This window comes from Chiloscyllium punctatum, chromosome 18 (assembly GCF_047496795.1).
Source record: "Chiloscyllium punctatum isolate Juve2018m chromosome 18, sChiPun1.3, whole genome shotgun sequence".
NCBI classification, from domain to species: domain Eukaryota; kingdom Metazoa; phylum Chordata; class Chondrichthyes; order Orectolobiformes; family Hemiscylliidae; genus Chiloscyllium; species Chiloscyllium punctatum.
In genome coordinates, this window is record NC_092756.1 from 21,646,557 (window position 1) to 21,662,820 (window position 16,264).

Below are 16,264 nucleotides of genomic sequence, written 5' to 3' on the forward strand. Positions count from 1 at the left end.
GTCTGGGAAGTGGTGGTGCACTCAGGCTCCAGTATGTTTGAAAGAGTAGTTTGGAATTGCCCTGTTGTTCGTTGTGTGATTACTTTATGGCTCATGCCCCCGGACTGTCTCACATTTAGCATTCATGCTCGCTGTGTCTGAAAATGCATTTGGTTTTCCAGTTTTGTTTGTGTTCCGTGTTAAATGCTTTCTGTTTTGCGATTCGCTCAATACATTACGAATTAACAGGGTTTCTGAGGTAACTTCCAGCTGAGAATCTGGGAAACCTTCACGGAGTATGGTCAGTCGGAGCAAAAGTAAGGAAGTCGTTCGTTTCTGCAGTGTTTCACAATGCTACCTTTCCCGTGAGCAGTCGAACAGACTAAATGATTTTGCCACAGACTGCGACGGTAAGCTCCGCAAAAACGTAATTCTTTAAAGCAGGTGTAAGCAACACAACGTTATTGGGGTACACCGCGTGGAAACAGACACTTCGGTGTATCTCGTCCATGCTCACCACATCGCTAAAATTGAACAAGTCCCATTAAACAACGAGCTAACGGAAACAGAAAGGTGAAAGGTAGAATGGCTTCAACTTTCAGTGCTGGATGCCACTGAGCTGCAGCGAGGGCGACCGAGGCTTGTTTCTGTAGTGTCGTGGTCATCACGTTCGCCTTACACGCGAAAAGTCCTCAGTTCGAAACTGGGCAGAAACTGCTTTACTCTTCAACTGCAGCCTTTGACATCGACAAGAACGTAGCTTTCTTGCTTGCTTTCCCATGTGCAAACCTGCCTTCGAGTTTGCTTGAACAAATCTTCTCTCGTAGTGCAATGCAATGCAATTCCATTTAATTACTGTGCAAAGCATTGTAAAGTTTTTCTCCAACCTGTTTCCTATCATATGCCATTCTGTTTGAGAGTGTAGTTACCCCCTTCTGATCCTTCCACGAAAAGCACTACCGCATTCGCATTCCTTGCGCAGGCGGCCCGGTTCAAAGACAGGGAAGAAGCTGATGTGCTGGTGTCACAGTGCACCACGGATTCCTCAACTAGTCTGTCTGTCAAATGTATCCCAAAGTCGTCTCTGAAAGACCTCATTTGGAAGGTGTCTGTCGTTATTCAGCGTGCGAGAATTGGCACCAGAGGTCCTGAATCATGTTTTGGAGCAGATCGCACGTTAGTGGCTCATTCAATCAGCAACAGCAATGAAAGAAATTACACTCTCAGAGGAACCTCTGGACCTGTGCTTTCATAGCGTCGCTAGTATTAAGGTGCGCCCCGAGATCTAAGCCACGTTGGAACTGAAACGGAGGAATCGACAGAGAGGCGACAGAATGACATCGCATCCATTTGGTTTTCTTTAAATCACTGACGAGCAGGAAAATGGAAACGGGGAGGGCGAGTGGGGAAGTGAGGCAGTTGCAGCTCTGGAGAACGTCCTTCTTTGTGATTCACTCAGCAACCAGAGACGTGACGGTGACTCAGGCGTGAGAGCTCTTCACATCGTGAACAAAAAGCAATCAAGGGCAGTTAGCACCTCTTCCGGAGTGGGGGTGGGGTGAGGTAATTACCTTTTGACTTCTGTTACTATGTTCAGAAACTGCCTTTTGGATTGAGGTGAACAGAAACTGCATTTCTAAAAAGCACCATGGAACTTGTTAAACTTTATTGAGTCGCGCTTTTTCATCGATTCACACACAGGTTTCCAACTCTTTTGGTATCGATGAGGCTCATGTCCAGGTGTGACAATCTCTGCAGCAAATTGCACGGTTAAGGTAAAAGGCAAGGAAAGTGACATCTCGAACCGGCCCCGAGGTCAGACCTTCCTCACAATGTAATCTGTCGTTCTCGGATTGTAATGCTACCTCCTGTTTTAGGGTGGAACATTCTTTGGGAACCTTATTCTGCAAAACAGACACAGTGACTGAAACAATGCTGCACGGTATGATTTGGGACACGGCCTGCTCAGCTTTGTGAATTTTCCCTGTAGTCCGGTGTGTTTCATGTTCCGTGTAAACGTGAAAGTTGTCCTGTTTCGAGCAATGGGTGAAATCATTTAGCAAAGCAAGAATCGAAATTGCAGTAATGTCAAGTAGCTCATGGTAATTTGACCCAATCATAACCGATCATATATTCTCACGCACTCACAGATACATTTGTAGCTGAATCCAGTCTGAGAAGATAGACTCAGTTTACCAGTGATTTTTGTCTGGTTTGATGGGCTATCGTTAACTGCTGAGAAATTGATATTGGAGACGGGCACATCCCAGCAGCTGTGCGAGTCGGAGAGGGATCATTCAAACCTTTTCACGTCAGTTTGAATCTGTTGTTATGCAGGAACACAATTGGAAGTGCAAGAAAATGGACTCGCGGACGTGCTGGTAGTATGGCCGAGCGGTCTAAGGCACTGGATTAAGGCTCCAGTCTCGACAGAGGCGTGGGTTCGAATCCCCCCGCTGCCATTTCTGCTGAACAGCTCCAACGGAACAGCTGGTTTAAATGCTGCTTCAATCCCTGCCTCATTTCTGTTTAAAACAGAAGTAAAATGAGTTTGCTTCCCGGCGAATTGACTGCGGTGTGGAAAAGTGCCGAATTTTCCAAAGTGTCTGTGCTGTCGTGATCGTGTTCGCTTCCCGCATGGAAAATCGCCAGCAGCTCTACTGTTGCTTTCTGTTCCAGGCAAGTTGAGCTTTTACTGGAACCGAATGGAGACTGTTATTTCATCGTTGTTGCGAAACAGAGTCCTACGGTGACTCGACTCGTCGTTATTTGGTTTTCTGGCCAATGAGAAAATCGTTCCAATGTATTTCGATGTCATATGTTATTGAATTTCTCCCACTTCAGTCATTTCCGTCCTGGAGACATCGGAAGGGAAAGGTAATCTAATCGAGACTGTGATTGGTGAAATTCACTTTTTATGGCCCATTCTTATTATGTTCTTTCTTTGTCTCTTTGCAGCATTGTCTGGGAAGTGGTGGTGCACTCAGGCTCCAGTATGTTTGAAAGAGTAGTTTGGAATTGCCCTGTTGTTCGTTGTGTGATTACTTTATGGCTCATGCCCCCGGACTGTCTCACATTTAGCATTCATGCTCGCTGTGTCTGAAAATGCATTTGGTTTTCCAGTTTTGTTTGTGTTCCGTGTTAAATGCTTTCTGTTTTGCGATTCGCTCAATACATTACGAATTAACAGGGTTTCTGAGGTAACTTCCAGCTGAGAATCTGGGAAACCTTCACGGAGTATGGTCAGTCGGAGCAAAAGTAAGGAAGTCGTTCGTTTCTGCAGTGTTTCACAATGCTACCTTTCCCGTGAGCAGTCGAACAGACTAAATGATTTTGCCACAGACTGCGACGGTAAGCTCCGCAAAAACGTAATTCTTTAAAGCAGGTGTAAGCAACACAACGTTATTGGGGTACACCGCGTGGAAACAGACACTTCGGTGTATCTCGTCCATGCTCACCACATCGCTAAAATTAAACAAGTCCCATTAAACAACGAGCTAACGGAAACAGAAAGGTGAAAGGTAGAATGGCTTCAACTTTCAGTGCTGGATGCCACTGAGCTGCAGCGCGGGCGACCGAGGCTTGTTTCTGTAGTGTCGTGGTCATCACGTTCGCCTTACACGCGAAAGGTCCTCAGTTCGAAACTGGGCAGAAACTGCTTTACTCTTCAACTGCAGCCTTTGACATCGACAAGAACGTAGCTTTCTTGCTTGCTTTCCCATGTGCAAACCTGCCTTCGAGTTTGCTTGAACCAATCTTCTCTCGAAGTGCAATGCAATGCAATTCCATTTAATTACTGTGCAAAGCATTGTAAAGTTTTTCTCCAACCTGTTTCCTATCATATGCCATTCTGTTTGAGAGTGTAGTTACCCCCTTCTGATCCTTCCACGAAAAGCATTACCGCATTCGCATTCCTTGCGCAGGCGGCCCGGTTCAAAGACAGGGAAGAAGCTGATGTGCTGGTGTCACAGTGCACCACGGATTCCTCAACTAGTCTGTCTGTCAAATGTATCCCAAAGTCGTCTCTGAAAGACCTCATTTGGAAGGTGTCTGTCGTTATTCAACGTGCGAGAATTGGCACCAGAGGTCCTGAATCATGTTTTGGAGCAGATCGCACGTTAGTGGCTCATTCAATCAGCAACAGCAATGAAAGAAATTACACTCTCAGAGGAACCTCTGGACCTGTGCTTTCATAGCGTCGCTAGTATTAAGGTGCGCCCCGAGATCTAAGCCACGTTGGAACTGAAACGGAGGAATCGACAGAGAGGCGACAGAATGACATCGCATCCATTTGGTTTTCTTTAAATCACTGACGAGCAGGAAAATGGAAACGGGGAGGGCGAGTGGGGAAGTGAGGCAGTTGCAGCTCTGGAGAACGTCCTTCTTTGTGATTCACTCAGCAACCAGAGACGTGACGGTGACTCAGGCGTGAGAGCTCTTCACATCGGGAACAAAAAGCAATCAAGGGCAGTTAGCACCTCTTCCGGAGTGGGGGTGGGGTGAGGTAATTACCTTTTGACTTCTGTTACTATGTTCAGAAACTGCCTTTTGGATTGAGGTGAACAGAAACTGCATTTCTAAAAAGCACCATGGAACTTGTTAAACTTTATTGAGTCGCGCTTTTTCATCGATTCACACACAGGTTTCCAACTCTTTTGGTATCGATGAGGCTCATGTCCAGGTGTGATAATCTCTGCAGCAAATTGCACGGTTAAGGTAAAAGGCAAGGAAAGTGACATCTCGAACCGGCCCCGAGGTCAGACCTTCCTCACAATGTAATCTGTCGTTCTCGGATTGTAATGCTACCTCCGGTTTTAGGGTGGAACATTCTTTGGGAACCTTATTCTGCAAAACAGACACAGTGACTGAAACAATGCTGCACGGTATGATTTGGGACACGGCCTGCTCAGCTTTGTGAATTTTCCCTGTAGTCCGGTGTGTTTCATGTTCCGTGTAAACGTGAAAGTTGTCCTGTTTCGAGCAATGGGTGAAATCATTTAGCAAAGCAAGAATCGAAATTGCAGTAATGTCAAGTAGCTCATGGTAATTTGACCCAATCATAACCGATCATATATTCTCACGCACTCACAGATACATTTGTAGCTGAATCCAGTCTGAGAAGATAGACTCAGTTTACCAGTGATTTTTGTCTTGTTTGATGGGCTATCGTTAACTGCTGAGAAATTGATATTGGAGACGGGCACATCCCAGCAGCTGTGCGAGTCGGAGAGGGATCATTCAAACCTTTTCACGTCAGTCTGAATCTGTTGTTATGCAGGAACACAATTGGAAGTACAAGAAAATGGACTCGCGGACGTGCTGGTAGTGTGGCCGAGCGGTCTAAGGCACTGGATTAAGGCTCCAGTCTCGACAGAGGCGTGGCTTCGAATCCCACCGCTGCCATTTCTGCTGAACAGCTCCAACGGAACAGCTGGTTTAAATGCTGCTTCAATCCCTGCCTCATTTCTGTTTAAAACAGAAGTAAAATGAGTTTGCTTCCCGGCGAATTGACTGCGGTGTGGAAAAGTGCCGAATTTTCCAAAGTGTCTGTGCTGTCGTGATCGTGTTCGCTTCCCGCATGGAAAATCGCCAGCAGCTCTACTGTTGCTTTCTGTTCCAGGCAAGTTGAGCTTTTACTGGAACCGAATGGAGACTGTTATTTTATCGTTGTTGCGAAACAGAGTCCTACGGTGACTCGACTTCGTCGTTATTTGGTTTTCTGGCCAATGAGAAAATCGTTCCAATGTATTTCGATGTCATATGTTATTGAATTTCTCCCACTTCAGTCATTTCCGTCCTGGAGACATCGGAAGGGAAAGGTAATCTAATCGAGACTGTGATTGGTGAAATTCACTTTTTATGGCCCATTCTTATTATGTTCTTTCTTTGTCTCTTTGCAGCATTGTCTGGGAAGTGGTGGTGCACTCAGGCTCCAGTATGTTTGAAAGAGTAGTTTGGAATTGCCCTGTTGTTCGTTGTGTGATTACTTTATGGCTCATGCCCCCGGACTGTCTCACATTTAGCATTCATGCTCGCTGTGTCTGAAAATGCATTTGGTTTTCCAGTTTTGTTTGTGTTCCGTGTTAAATGCTTTCTGTTTTGCGATTCGCTCAATACATTACGAATTAACAGGGTTTCTGAGGTAACTTCCAGCTGAGAATCTGGGAAACCTTCACGGAGTATGGTCAGTCGGAGCAAAAGTAAGGAAGTCGTTCGTTTCTGCAGTGTTTCACAATGCTACCTTTCCCGTGAGCAGTCGAACAGACTAAATGATTTTGCCACAGACTGCGACGGTAAGCTCCGCAAAAACGTAATTCTTTAAAGCAGGTGTAAGCAACACAACGTTATTGGGGTACACCGCGTGGAAACAGACACTTCGGTGTATCTCGTCCATGCTCACCACATCGCTAAAATTGAACAAGTCCCATTAAACAACGAGCTAACGGAAACAGAAAGGTTAAAGGTAGAATGGCTTCAACTTTCAGTGCTGGATGCCACTGAGCTGCAGCGAGGGCGACCGAGGCTTGTTTCTGTAGTGTCGTGGTCATCACGTTCGCCTTACACGCGAAAAGTCCTCAGTTCGAAACTGGGCAGAAACTGCTTTACTCTTCAACTGCAGCCTTTGACATCGACAAGAACGTAGCTTTCTTGCTTGCTTTCCCATGTGCAAACCTGCCTTCGAGTTTGCTTGAACAAATCTTCTCTCGTAGTGCAATGCAATGCAATTCCATTTAATTACTGTGCAAAGCATTGTAAAGTTTTTCTCCAACCTGTTTCCTATCATATGCCATTCTGTTTGAGAGTGTAGTTACCCCCTTCTGATCCTTCCACGAAAAGCACTACCGCATTCGCATTCCTTGCGCAGGCGGCCCGGTTCAAAGACAGGGAAGAAGCTGATGTGCTGGTGTCACAGTGCACCACGGATTCCTCAACTAGTCTGTCTGTCAAATGTATCCCAAAGTCGTCTCTGAAAGACATCATTTGGAAGGTGTCTGTCGTTATTCAGCGTGCGAGAATTGGCACCAGAGGTCCTGAATCATGTTTTGGAGCAGATCGCACGTTAGTGGCTCATTCAATCAGCAACAGCAATGAAAGAAATTACACTCTCAGAGGAACCTCTGGACCTGTGCTTTCATAGCGTCGCTAGTATTAAGGTGCGCCCCGAGATCTAAGCCACGTTGGAACTGAAACGGAGGAATCGACAGAGAGGCGACAGAATGACATCGCATCCATTTGGTTTTCTTTAAATCACTGACGAGCAGGAAAATGGAAACGGGGAGGGCGAGTGGGGAAGTGAGGCAGTTGCAGCTCTGGAGAACGTCCTTCTTTGTGATTCACTCAGCAACCAGAGACGTGACGGTGACTCAGGCGTGAGAGCTCTTCACATCGTGAACAAAAAGCAATCAAGGGCAGTTAGCACCTCTTCCGGAGTGGGGGTGGGGTGAGGTAATTACCTTTTGACTTCTGTTACTATGTTCAGAAACTGCCTTTTGGATTGAGGTGAACAGAAACTGCATTTCTAAAAAGCACCATGGAACTTGTTAAACTTTATTGAGTCGCGCTTTTTCATCGATTCACACACAGGTTTCCAACTCTTTTGGTATCGATGAGGCTCATGTCCAGGTGTGACAATCTCTGCAGCAAATTGCACGGTTAAGGTAAAAGGCAAGGAAAGTGACATCTCGAACCGGCCCCGAGGTCAGACCTTCCTCACAATGTAATCTGTCGTTCTCGGATTGTAATGCTACCTCCTGTTTTAGGGTGGAACATTCTTTGGGAACCTTATTCTGCAAAACAGACACAGTGACTGAAACAATGCTGCACGGTATGATTTGGGACACGGCCTGCTCAGCTTTGTGAATTTTCCCTGTAGTCCGGTGTGTTTCATGTTCCGTGTAAACGTGAAAGTTGTCCTGTTTCGAGCAATGGGTGAAATCATTTAGCAAAGCAAGAATCGAAATTGCAGTAATGTCAAGTAGCTCATGGTAATTTGACCCAATCATAACCGATCATATACTCTCACGCACTCACAGATACATTTGTAGCTGAATCCAGTCTGAGAAGATAGACTCAGTTTACCAGTGATTTTTGTCTGGTTTGATGGGCTATCGTTAACTGCTGAGAAATTGATATTGGAGACGGGCACATCCCAGCAGCTGTGCGAGTCGGAGAGGGATCATTCAAACCTTTTCACGTCAGTTTGAATCTGTTGTTATGCAGGAACACAATTGGAAGTGCAAGAAAATGGACTCGCGGACGTGCTGGTAGTATGGCCGAGCGGTCTAAGGCACTGGATTAAGGCTCCAGTCTCGACAGAGGCGTGGGTTCGAATCCCCCCGCTGCCATTTCTGCTGAACAGCTCCAACGGAACAGCTGGTTTAAATGCTGCTTCAATCCCTGCCTCATTTCTGTTTAAAACAGAAGTAAAATGAGTTTGCTTCCCGGCGAATTGACTGCGGTGTGGAAAAGTGCCGAATTTTCCAAAGTGTCTGTGCTGTCGTGATCGTGTTCGCTTCCCGCATGGAAAATCGCCAGCAGCTCTACTGTTGCTTTCTGTTCCAGGCAAGTTGAGCTTTTACTGGAACCGAATGGAGACTGTTATTTCATCGTTGTTGCGAAACAGAGTCCTACGGTGACTCGACTCGTCGTTATTTGGTTTTCTGGCCAATGAGAAAATCGTTCCAATGTATTTCGATGTCATATGTTATTGAATTTCTCCCACTTCAGTCATTTCCGTCCTGGAGACATCGGAAGGGAAAGGTAATCTAATCGAGACTGTGATTGGTGAAATTCACTTTTTATGGCCCATTCTTATTATGTTCTTTCTTTGTCTCTTTGCAGCATTGTCTGGGAAGTGGTGGTGCACTCAGGCTCCAGTATGTTTGAAAGAGTAGTTTGGAATTGCCCTGTTGTTCGTTGTGTGATTACTTTATGGCTCATGCCCCCGGACTGTCTCACATTTAGCATTCATGCTCGCTGTGTCTGAAAATGCATTTGGTTTTCCAGTTTTGTTTGTGTTCCGTGTTAAATGCTTTCTGTTTTGCGATTCGCTCAATACATTACGAATTAACAGGGTTTCTGAGGTAACTTCCAGCTGAGAATCTGGGAAACCTTCACGGAGTATGGTCAGTCGGAGCAAAAGTAAGGAAGTCGTTCGTTTCTGCAGTGTTTCACAATGCTACCTTTCCCGTGAGCAGTCGAACAGACTAAATGATTTTGCCACAGACTGCGACGGTAAGCTCCGCAAAAACGTAATTCTTTAAAGCAGGTGTAAGCAACACAACGTTATTGGGGTACACCGCGTGGAAACAGACACTTCGGTGTATCTCGTCCATGCTCACCACATCGCTAAAATTAAACAAGTCCCATTAAACAACGAGCTAACGGAAACAGAAAGGTGAAAGGTAGAATGGCTTCAACTTTCAGTGCTGGATGCCACTGAGCTGCAGCGCGGGCGACCGAGGCTTGTTTCTGTAGTGTCGTGGTCATCACGTTCGCCTTACACGCGAAAGGTCCTCAGTTCGAAACTGGGCAGAAACTGCTTTACTCTTCAACTGCAGCCTTTGACATCGACAAGAACGTAGCTTTCTTGCTTGCTTTCCCATGTGCAAACCTGCCTTCGAGTTTGCTTGAACCAATCTTCTCTCGAAGTGCAATGCAATGCAATTCCATTTAATTACTGTGCAAAGCATTGTAAAGTTTTTCTCCAACCTGTTTCCTATCATATGCCATTCTGTTTGAGAGTGTAGTTACCCCCTTCTGATCCTTCCACGAAAAGCATTACCGCATTCGCATTCCTTGCGCAGGCGGCCCGGTTCAAAGACAGGGAAGAAGCTGATGTGCTGGTGTCACAGTGCACCACGGATTCCTCAACTAGTCTGTCTGTCAAATGTATCCCAAAGTCGTCTCTGAAAGACCTCATTTGGAAGGTGTCTGTCGTTATTCAACGTGCGAGAATTGGCACCAGAGGTCCTGAATCATGTTTTGGAGCAGATCGCACGTTAGTGGCTCATTCAATCAGCAACAGCAATGAAAGAAATTACACTCTCAGAGGAACCTCTGGACCTGTGCTTTCATAGCGTCGCTAGTATTAAGGTGCGCCCCGAGATCTAAGCCACGTTGGAACTGAAACGGAGGAATCGACAGAGAGGCGACAGAATGACATCGCATCCATTTGGTTTTCTTTAAATCACTGACGAGCAGGAAAATGGAAACGGGGAGGGCGAGTGGGGAAGTGAGGCAGTTGCAGCTCTGGAGAACGTCCTTCTTTGTGATTCACTCAGCAACCAGAGACGTGACGGTGACTCAGGCGTGAGAGCTCTTCACATCGGGAACAAAAAGCAATCAAGGGCAGTTAGCACCTCTTCCGGAGTGGGGGTGGGGTGAGGTAATTACCTTTTGACTTCTGTTACTATGTTCAGAAACTGCCTTTTGGATTGAGGTGAACAGAAACTGCATTTCTAAAAAGCACCATGGAACTTGTTAAACTTTATTGAGTCGCGCTTTTTCATCGATTCACACACAGGTTTCCAACTCTTTTGGTATCGATGAGGCTCATGTCCAGGTGTGATAATCTCTGCAGCAAATTGCACGGTTAAGGTAAAAGGCAAGGAAAGTGACATCTCGAACCGGCCCCGAGGTCAGACCTTCCTCACAATGTAATCTGTCGTTCTCGGATTGTAATGCTACCTCCGGTTTTAGGGTGGAACATTCTTTGGGAACCTTATTCTGCAAAACAGACACAGTGACTGAAACAATGCTGCACGGTATGATTTGGGACACGGCCTGCTCAGCTTTGTGAATTTTCCCTGTAGTCCGGTGTGTTTCATGTTCCGTGTAAACGTGAAAGTTGTCCTGTTTCGAGCAATGGGTGAAATCATTTAGCAAAGCAAGAATCGAAATTGCAGTAATGTCAAGTAGCTCATGGTAATTTGACCCAATCATAACCGATCATATATTCTCACGCACTCACAGATACATTTGTAGCTGAATCCAGTCTGAGAAGATAGACTCAGTTTACCAGTGATTTTTGTCTTGTTTGATGGGCTATCGTTAACTGCTGAGAAATTGATATTGGAGACGGGCACATCCCAGCAGCTGTGCGAGTCGGAGAGGGATCATTCAAACCTTTTCACGTCAGTCTGAATCTGTTGTTATGCAGGAACACAATTGGAAGTACAAGAAAATGGACTCGCGGACGTGCTGGTAGTGTGGCCGAGCGGTCTAAGGCACTGGATTAAGGCTCCAGTCTCGACAGAGGCGTGGCTTCGAATCCCACCGCTGCCATTTCTGCTGAACAGCTCCAACGGAACAGCTGGTTTAAATGCTGCTTCAATCCCTGCCTCATTTCTGTTTAAAACAGAAGTAAAATGAGTTTGCTTCCCGGCGAATTGACTGCGGTGTGGAAAAGTGCCGAATTTTCCAAAGTGTCTGTGCTGTCGTGATCGTGTTCGCTTCCCGCATGGAAAATCGCCAGCAGCTCTACTGTTGCTTTCTGTTCCAGGCAAGTTGAGCTTTTACTGGAACCGAATGGAGACTGTTATTTTATCGTTGTTGCGAAACAGAGTCCTACGGTGACTCGACTTCGTCGTTATTTGGTTTTCTGGCCAATGAGAAAATCGTTCCAATGTATTTCGATGTCATATGTTATTGAATTTCTCCCACTTCAGTCATTTCCGTCCTGGAGACATCGGAAGGGAAAGGTAATCTAATCGAGACTGTGATTGGTGAAATTCACTTTTTATGGCCCATTCTTATTATGTTCTTTCTTTGTCTCTTTGCAGCATTGTCTGGGAAGTGGTGGTGCACTCAGGCTCCAGTATGTTTGAAAGAGTAGTTTGGAATTGCCCTGTTGTTCGTTGTGTGATTACTTTATGGCTCATGCCCCCGGACTGTCTCACATTTAGCATTCATGCTCGCTGTGTCTGAAAATGCATTTGGTTTTCCAGTTTTGTTTGTGTTCCGTGTTAAATGCTTTCTGTTTTGCGATTCGCTCAATACATTACGAATTAACAGGGTTTCTGAGGTAACTTCCAGCTGAGAATCTGGGAAACCTTCACGGAGTATGGTCAGTCGGAGCAAAAGTAAGGAAGTCGTTCGTTTCTGCAGTGTTTCACAATGCTACCTTTCCCGTGAGCAGTCGAACAGACTAAATGATTTTGCCACAGACTGCGACGGTAAGCTCCGCAAAAACGTAATTCTTTAAAGCAGGTGTAAGCAACACAACGTTATTGGGGTACACCGCGTGGAAACAGACACTTCGGTGTATCTCGTCCATGCTCACCACATCGCTAAAATTGAACAAGTCCCATTAAACAACGAGCTAACGGAAACAGAAAGGTGAAAGGTAGAATGGCTTCAACTTTCAGTGCTGGATGCCACTGAGCTGCAGCGAGGGCGACCGAGGCTTGTTTCTGTAGTGTCGTGGTCATCACGTTCGCCTTACACGCGAAAAGTCCTCAGTTCGAAACTGGGCAGAAACTGCTTTACTCTTCAACTGCAGCCTTTGACATCGACAAGAACGTAGCTTTCTTGCTTGCTTTCCCATGTGCAAACCTGCCTTCGAGTTTGCTTGAACAAATCTTCTCTCGTAGTGCAATGCAATGCAATTCCATTTAATTACTGTGCAAAGCATTGTAAAGTTTTTCTCCAACCTGTTTCCTATCATATGCCATTCTGTTTGAGAGTGTAGTTACCCCCTTCTGATCCTTCCACGAAAAGCATTACCGCATTCGCATTCCTTGCGCAGGCGGCCCGGTTCAAAGACAGGGAAGAAGCTGATGTGCTGGTGTCACAGTGCACCACGGATTCCTCAACTAGTCTGTCTGTCAAATGTATCCCAAAGTCGTCTCTGAAAGACCTCATTTGGAAGGTGTCTGTCGTTATTCAGCGTGCGAGAATTGGCACCAGAGGTCCTGAATCATGTTTTGGAGCAGATCGCACGTTAGTGGCTCATTCAATCAGCAACAGCAATGAAAGAAATTACACTCTCAGAGGAACCTCTGGACCTGTGCTTTCATAGCGTCGCTAGTATTAAGGTGCGCCCCGAGATCTAAGCCACGTTGGAACTGAAACGGAGGAATCGACAGAGAGGCGACAGAATGACATCGCATCCATTTGGTTTTCTTTAAATCACTGACGAGCAGGAAAATGGAAACGGGGAGGGCGAGTGGGGAAGTGAGGCAGTTGCAGCTCTGGAGAACGTCCTTCTTTGTGATTCACTCAGCAACCAGAGACGTGACGGTGACTCAGGCGTGAGAGCTCTTCACATCGTGAACAAAAAGCAATCAAGGGCAGTTAGCACCTCTTCCGGAGTGGGGGTGGGGTGAGGTAATTACCTTTTGACTTCTGTTACTATGTTCAGAAACTGCCTTTTGGATTGAGGTGAACAGAAACTGCATTTCTAAAAAGCACCATGGAACTTGTTAAACTTTATTGAGTCGCGCTTTTTCATCGATTCACACACAGGTTTCCAACTCTTTTGGTATCGATGAGGCTCATGTCCAGGTGTGACAATCTCTGCAGCAAATTGCACGGTTAAGGTAAAAGGCAAGGAAAGTGACATCTCGAACCGGCCCCGAGGTCAGACCTTCCTCACAATGTAATCTGTCGTTCTCGGATTGTAATGCTACCTCCTGTTTTAGGGTGGAACATTCTTTGGGAACCTTATTCTGCAAAACAGACACAGTGACTGAAACAATGCTGCACGGTATGATTTGGGACACGGCCTGCTCAGCTTTGTGAATTTTCCCTGTAGTCCGGTGTGTTTCATGTTCCGTGTAAACGTGAAAGTTGTCCTGTTTCGAGCAATGGGTGAAATCATTTAGCAAAGCAAGAATCGAAATTGCAGTAATGTCAAGTAGCTCATGGTAATTTGACCCAATCATAACCGATCATATATTCTCACGCACTCACAGATACATTTGTAGCTGAATCCAGTCTGAGAAGATAGACTCAGTTTACCAGTGATTTTTGTCTGGTTTGATGGGCTATCGTTAACTGCTGAGAAATTGATATTGGAGACGGGCACATCCCAGCAGCTGTGCGAGTCGGAGAGGGATCATTCAAACCTTTTCACGTCAGTTTGAATCTGTTGTTATGCAGGAACACAATTGGAAGTGCAAGAAAATGGACTCGCGGACGTGCTGGTAGTATGGCCGAGCGGTCTAAGGCACTGGATTAAGGCTCCAGTCTCGACAGAGGCGTGGGTTCGAATCCCCCCGCTGCCATTTCTGCTGAACAGCTCCAACGGAACAGCTGGTTTAAATGCTGCTTCAATCCCTGCCTCATTTCTGTTTAAAACAGAAGTAAAATGAGTTTGCTTCCCGGCGAATTGACTGCGGTGTGGAAAAGTGCCGAATTTTCCAAAGTGTCTGTGCTGTCGTGATCGTGTTCGCTTCCCGCATGGAAAATCGCCAGCAGCTCTACTGTTGCTTTCTGTTCCAGGCAAGTTGAGCTTTTACTGGAACCGAATGGAGACTGTTATTTCATCGTTGTTGCGAAACAGAGTCCTACGGTGACTCGACTCGTCGTTATTTGGTTTTCTGGCCAATGAGAAAATCGTTCCAATGTATTTCGATGTCATATGTTATTGAATTTCTCCCACTTCAGTCATTTCCGTCCTGGAGACATCGGAAGGGAAAGGTAATCTAATCGAGACTGTGATTGGTGAAATTCACTTTTTATGGCCCATTCTTATTATGTTCTTTCTTTGTCTCTTTGCAGCATTGTCTGGGAAGTGGTGGTGCACTCAGGCTCCAGTATGTTTGAAAGAGTAGTTTGGAATTGCCCTGTTGTTCGTTGTGTGATTACTTTATGGCTCATGCCCCCGGACTGTCTCACATTTAGCATTCATGCTCGCTGTGTCTGAAAATGCATTTGGTTTTCCAGTTTTGTTTGTGTTCCGTGTTAAATGCTTTCTGTTTTGCGATTCGCTCAATACATTACGAATTAACAGGGTTTCTGAGGTAACTTCCAGCTGAGAATCTGGGAAACCTTCACGGAGTATGGTCAGTCGGAGCAAAAGTAAGGAAGTCGTTCGTTTCTGCAGTGTTTCACAATGCTACCTTTCCCGTGAGCAGTCGAACAGACTAAATGATTTTGCCACAGACTGCGACGGTAAGCTCCGCAAAAACGTAATTCTTTAAAGCAGGTGTAAGCAACACAACGTTATTGGGGTACACCGCGTGGAAACAGACACTTCGGTGTATCTCGTCCATGCTCACCACATCGCTAAAATTGAACAAGTCCCATTAAACAACGAGCTAACGGAAACAGAAAGGTGAAAGGTAGAATGGCTTCAACTTTCAGTGCTGGATGCCACTGAGCTGCAGCGAGGGCGACCGAGGCTTGTTTCTGTAGTGTCGTGGTCATCACGTTCGCCTTACACGCGAAAAGTCCTCAGTTCGAAACTGGGCAGAAACTGCTTTACTCTTCAACTGCAGCCTTTGACATCGACAAGAACGTAGCTTTCTTGCTTGCTTTCCCATGTGCAAACCTGCCTTCGAGTTTGCTTGAACAAATCTTCTCTCGTAGTGCAATGCAATGCAATTCCATTTAATTACTGTGCAAAGCATTGTAAAGTTTTTCTCCAACCTGTTTCCTATCATATGCCATTCTGTTTGAGAGTGTAGTTACCCCCTTCTGATCCTTCCACGAAAAGCATTACCGCATTCGCATTCCTTGCGCAGGCGGCCCGGTTCAAAGACAGGGAAGAAGCTGATGTGCTGGTGTCACAGTGCACCACGGATTCCTCAACTAGTCTGTCTGTCAAATGTATCCCAAAGTCGTCTCTGAAAGACCTCATTTGGAAGGTGTCTGTCGTTATTCAGCGTGCGAGAATTGGCACCAGAGGTCCTGAATCATGTTTTGGAGCAGATCGCACGTTAGTGGCTCATTCAATCAGCAACAGCAATGAAAGAAATTACACTCTCAGAGGAACCTCTGGACCTGTGCTTTCATAGCGTCGCTAGTATTAAGGTGCGCCCCGAGATCTAAGCCACGTTGGAACTGAAACGGAGGAATCGACAGAGAGGCGACAGAATGACATCGCATCCATTTGGTTTTCTTTAAATCACTGACGAGCAGGAAAATGGAAACGGGGAGGGCGAGTGGGGAAGTGAGGCAGTTGCAGCTCTGGAGAACGTCCTTCTTTGTGATTCACTCAGCAACCAGAGACGTGACGGTGACTCAGGCGTGAGAGCTCTTCACATCGTGAACAAAAAGCAATCAAGGGCAGTTAGCACCTCTTCCGGAGTGGGGGTGGGGTGAGGTAATTACCTTTTGA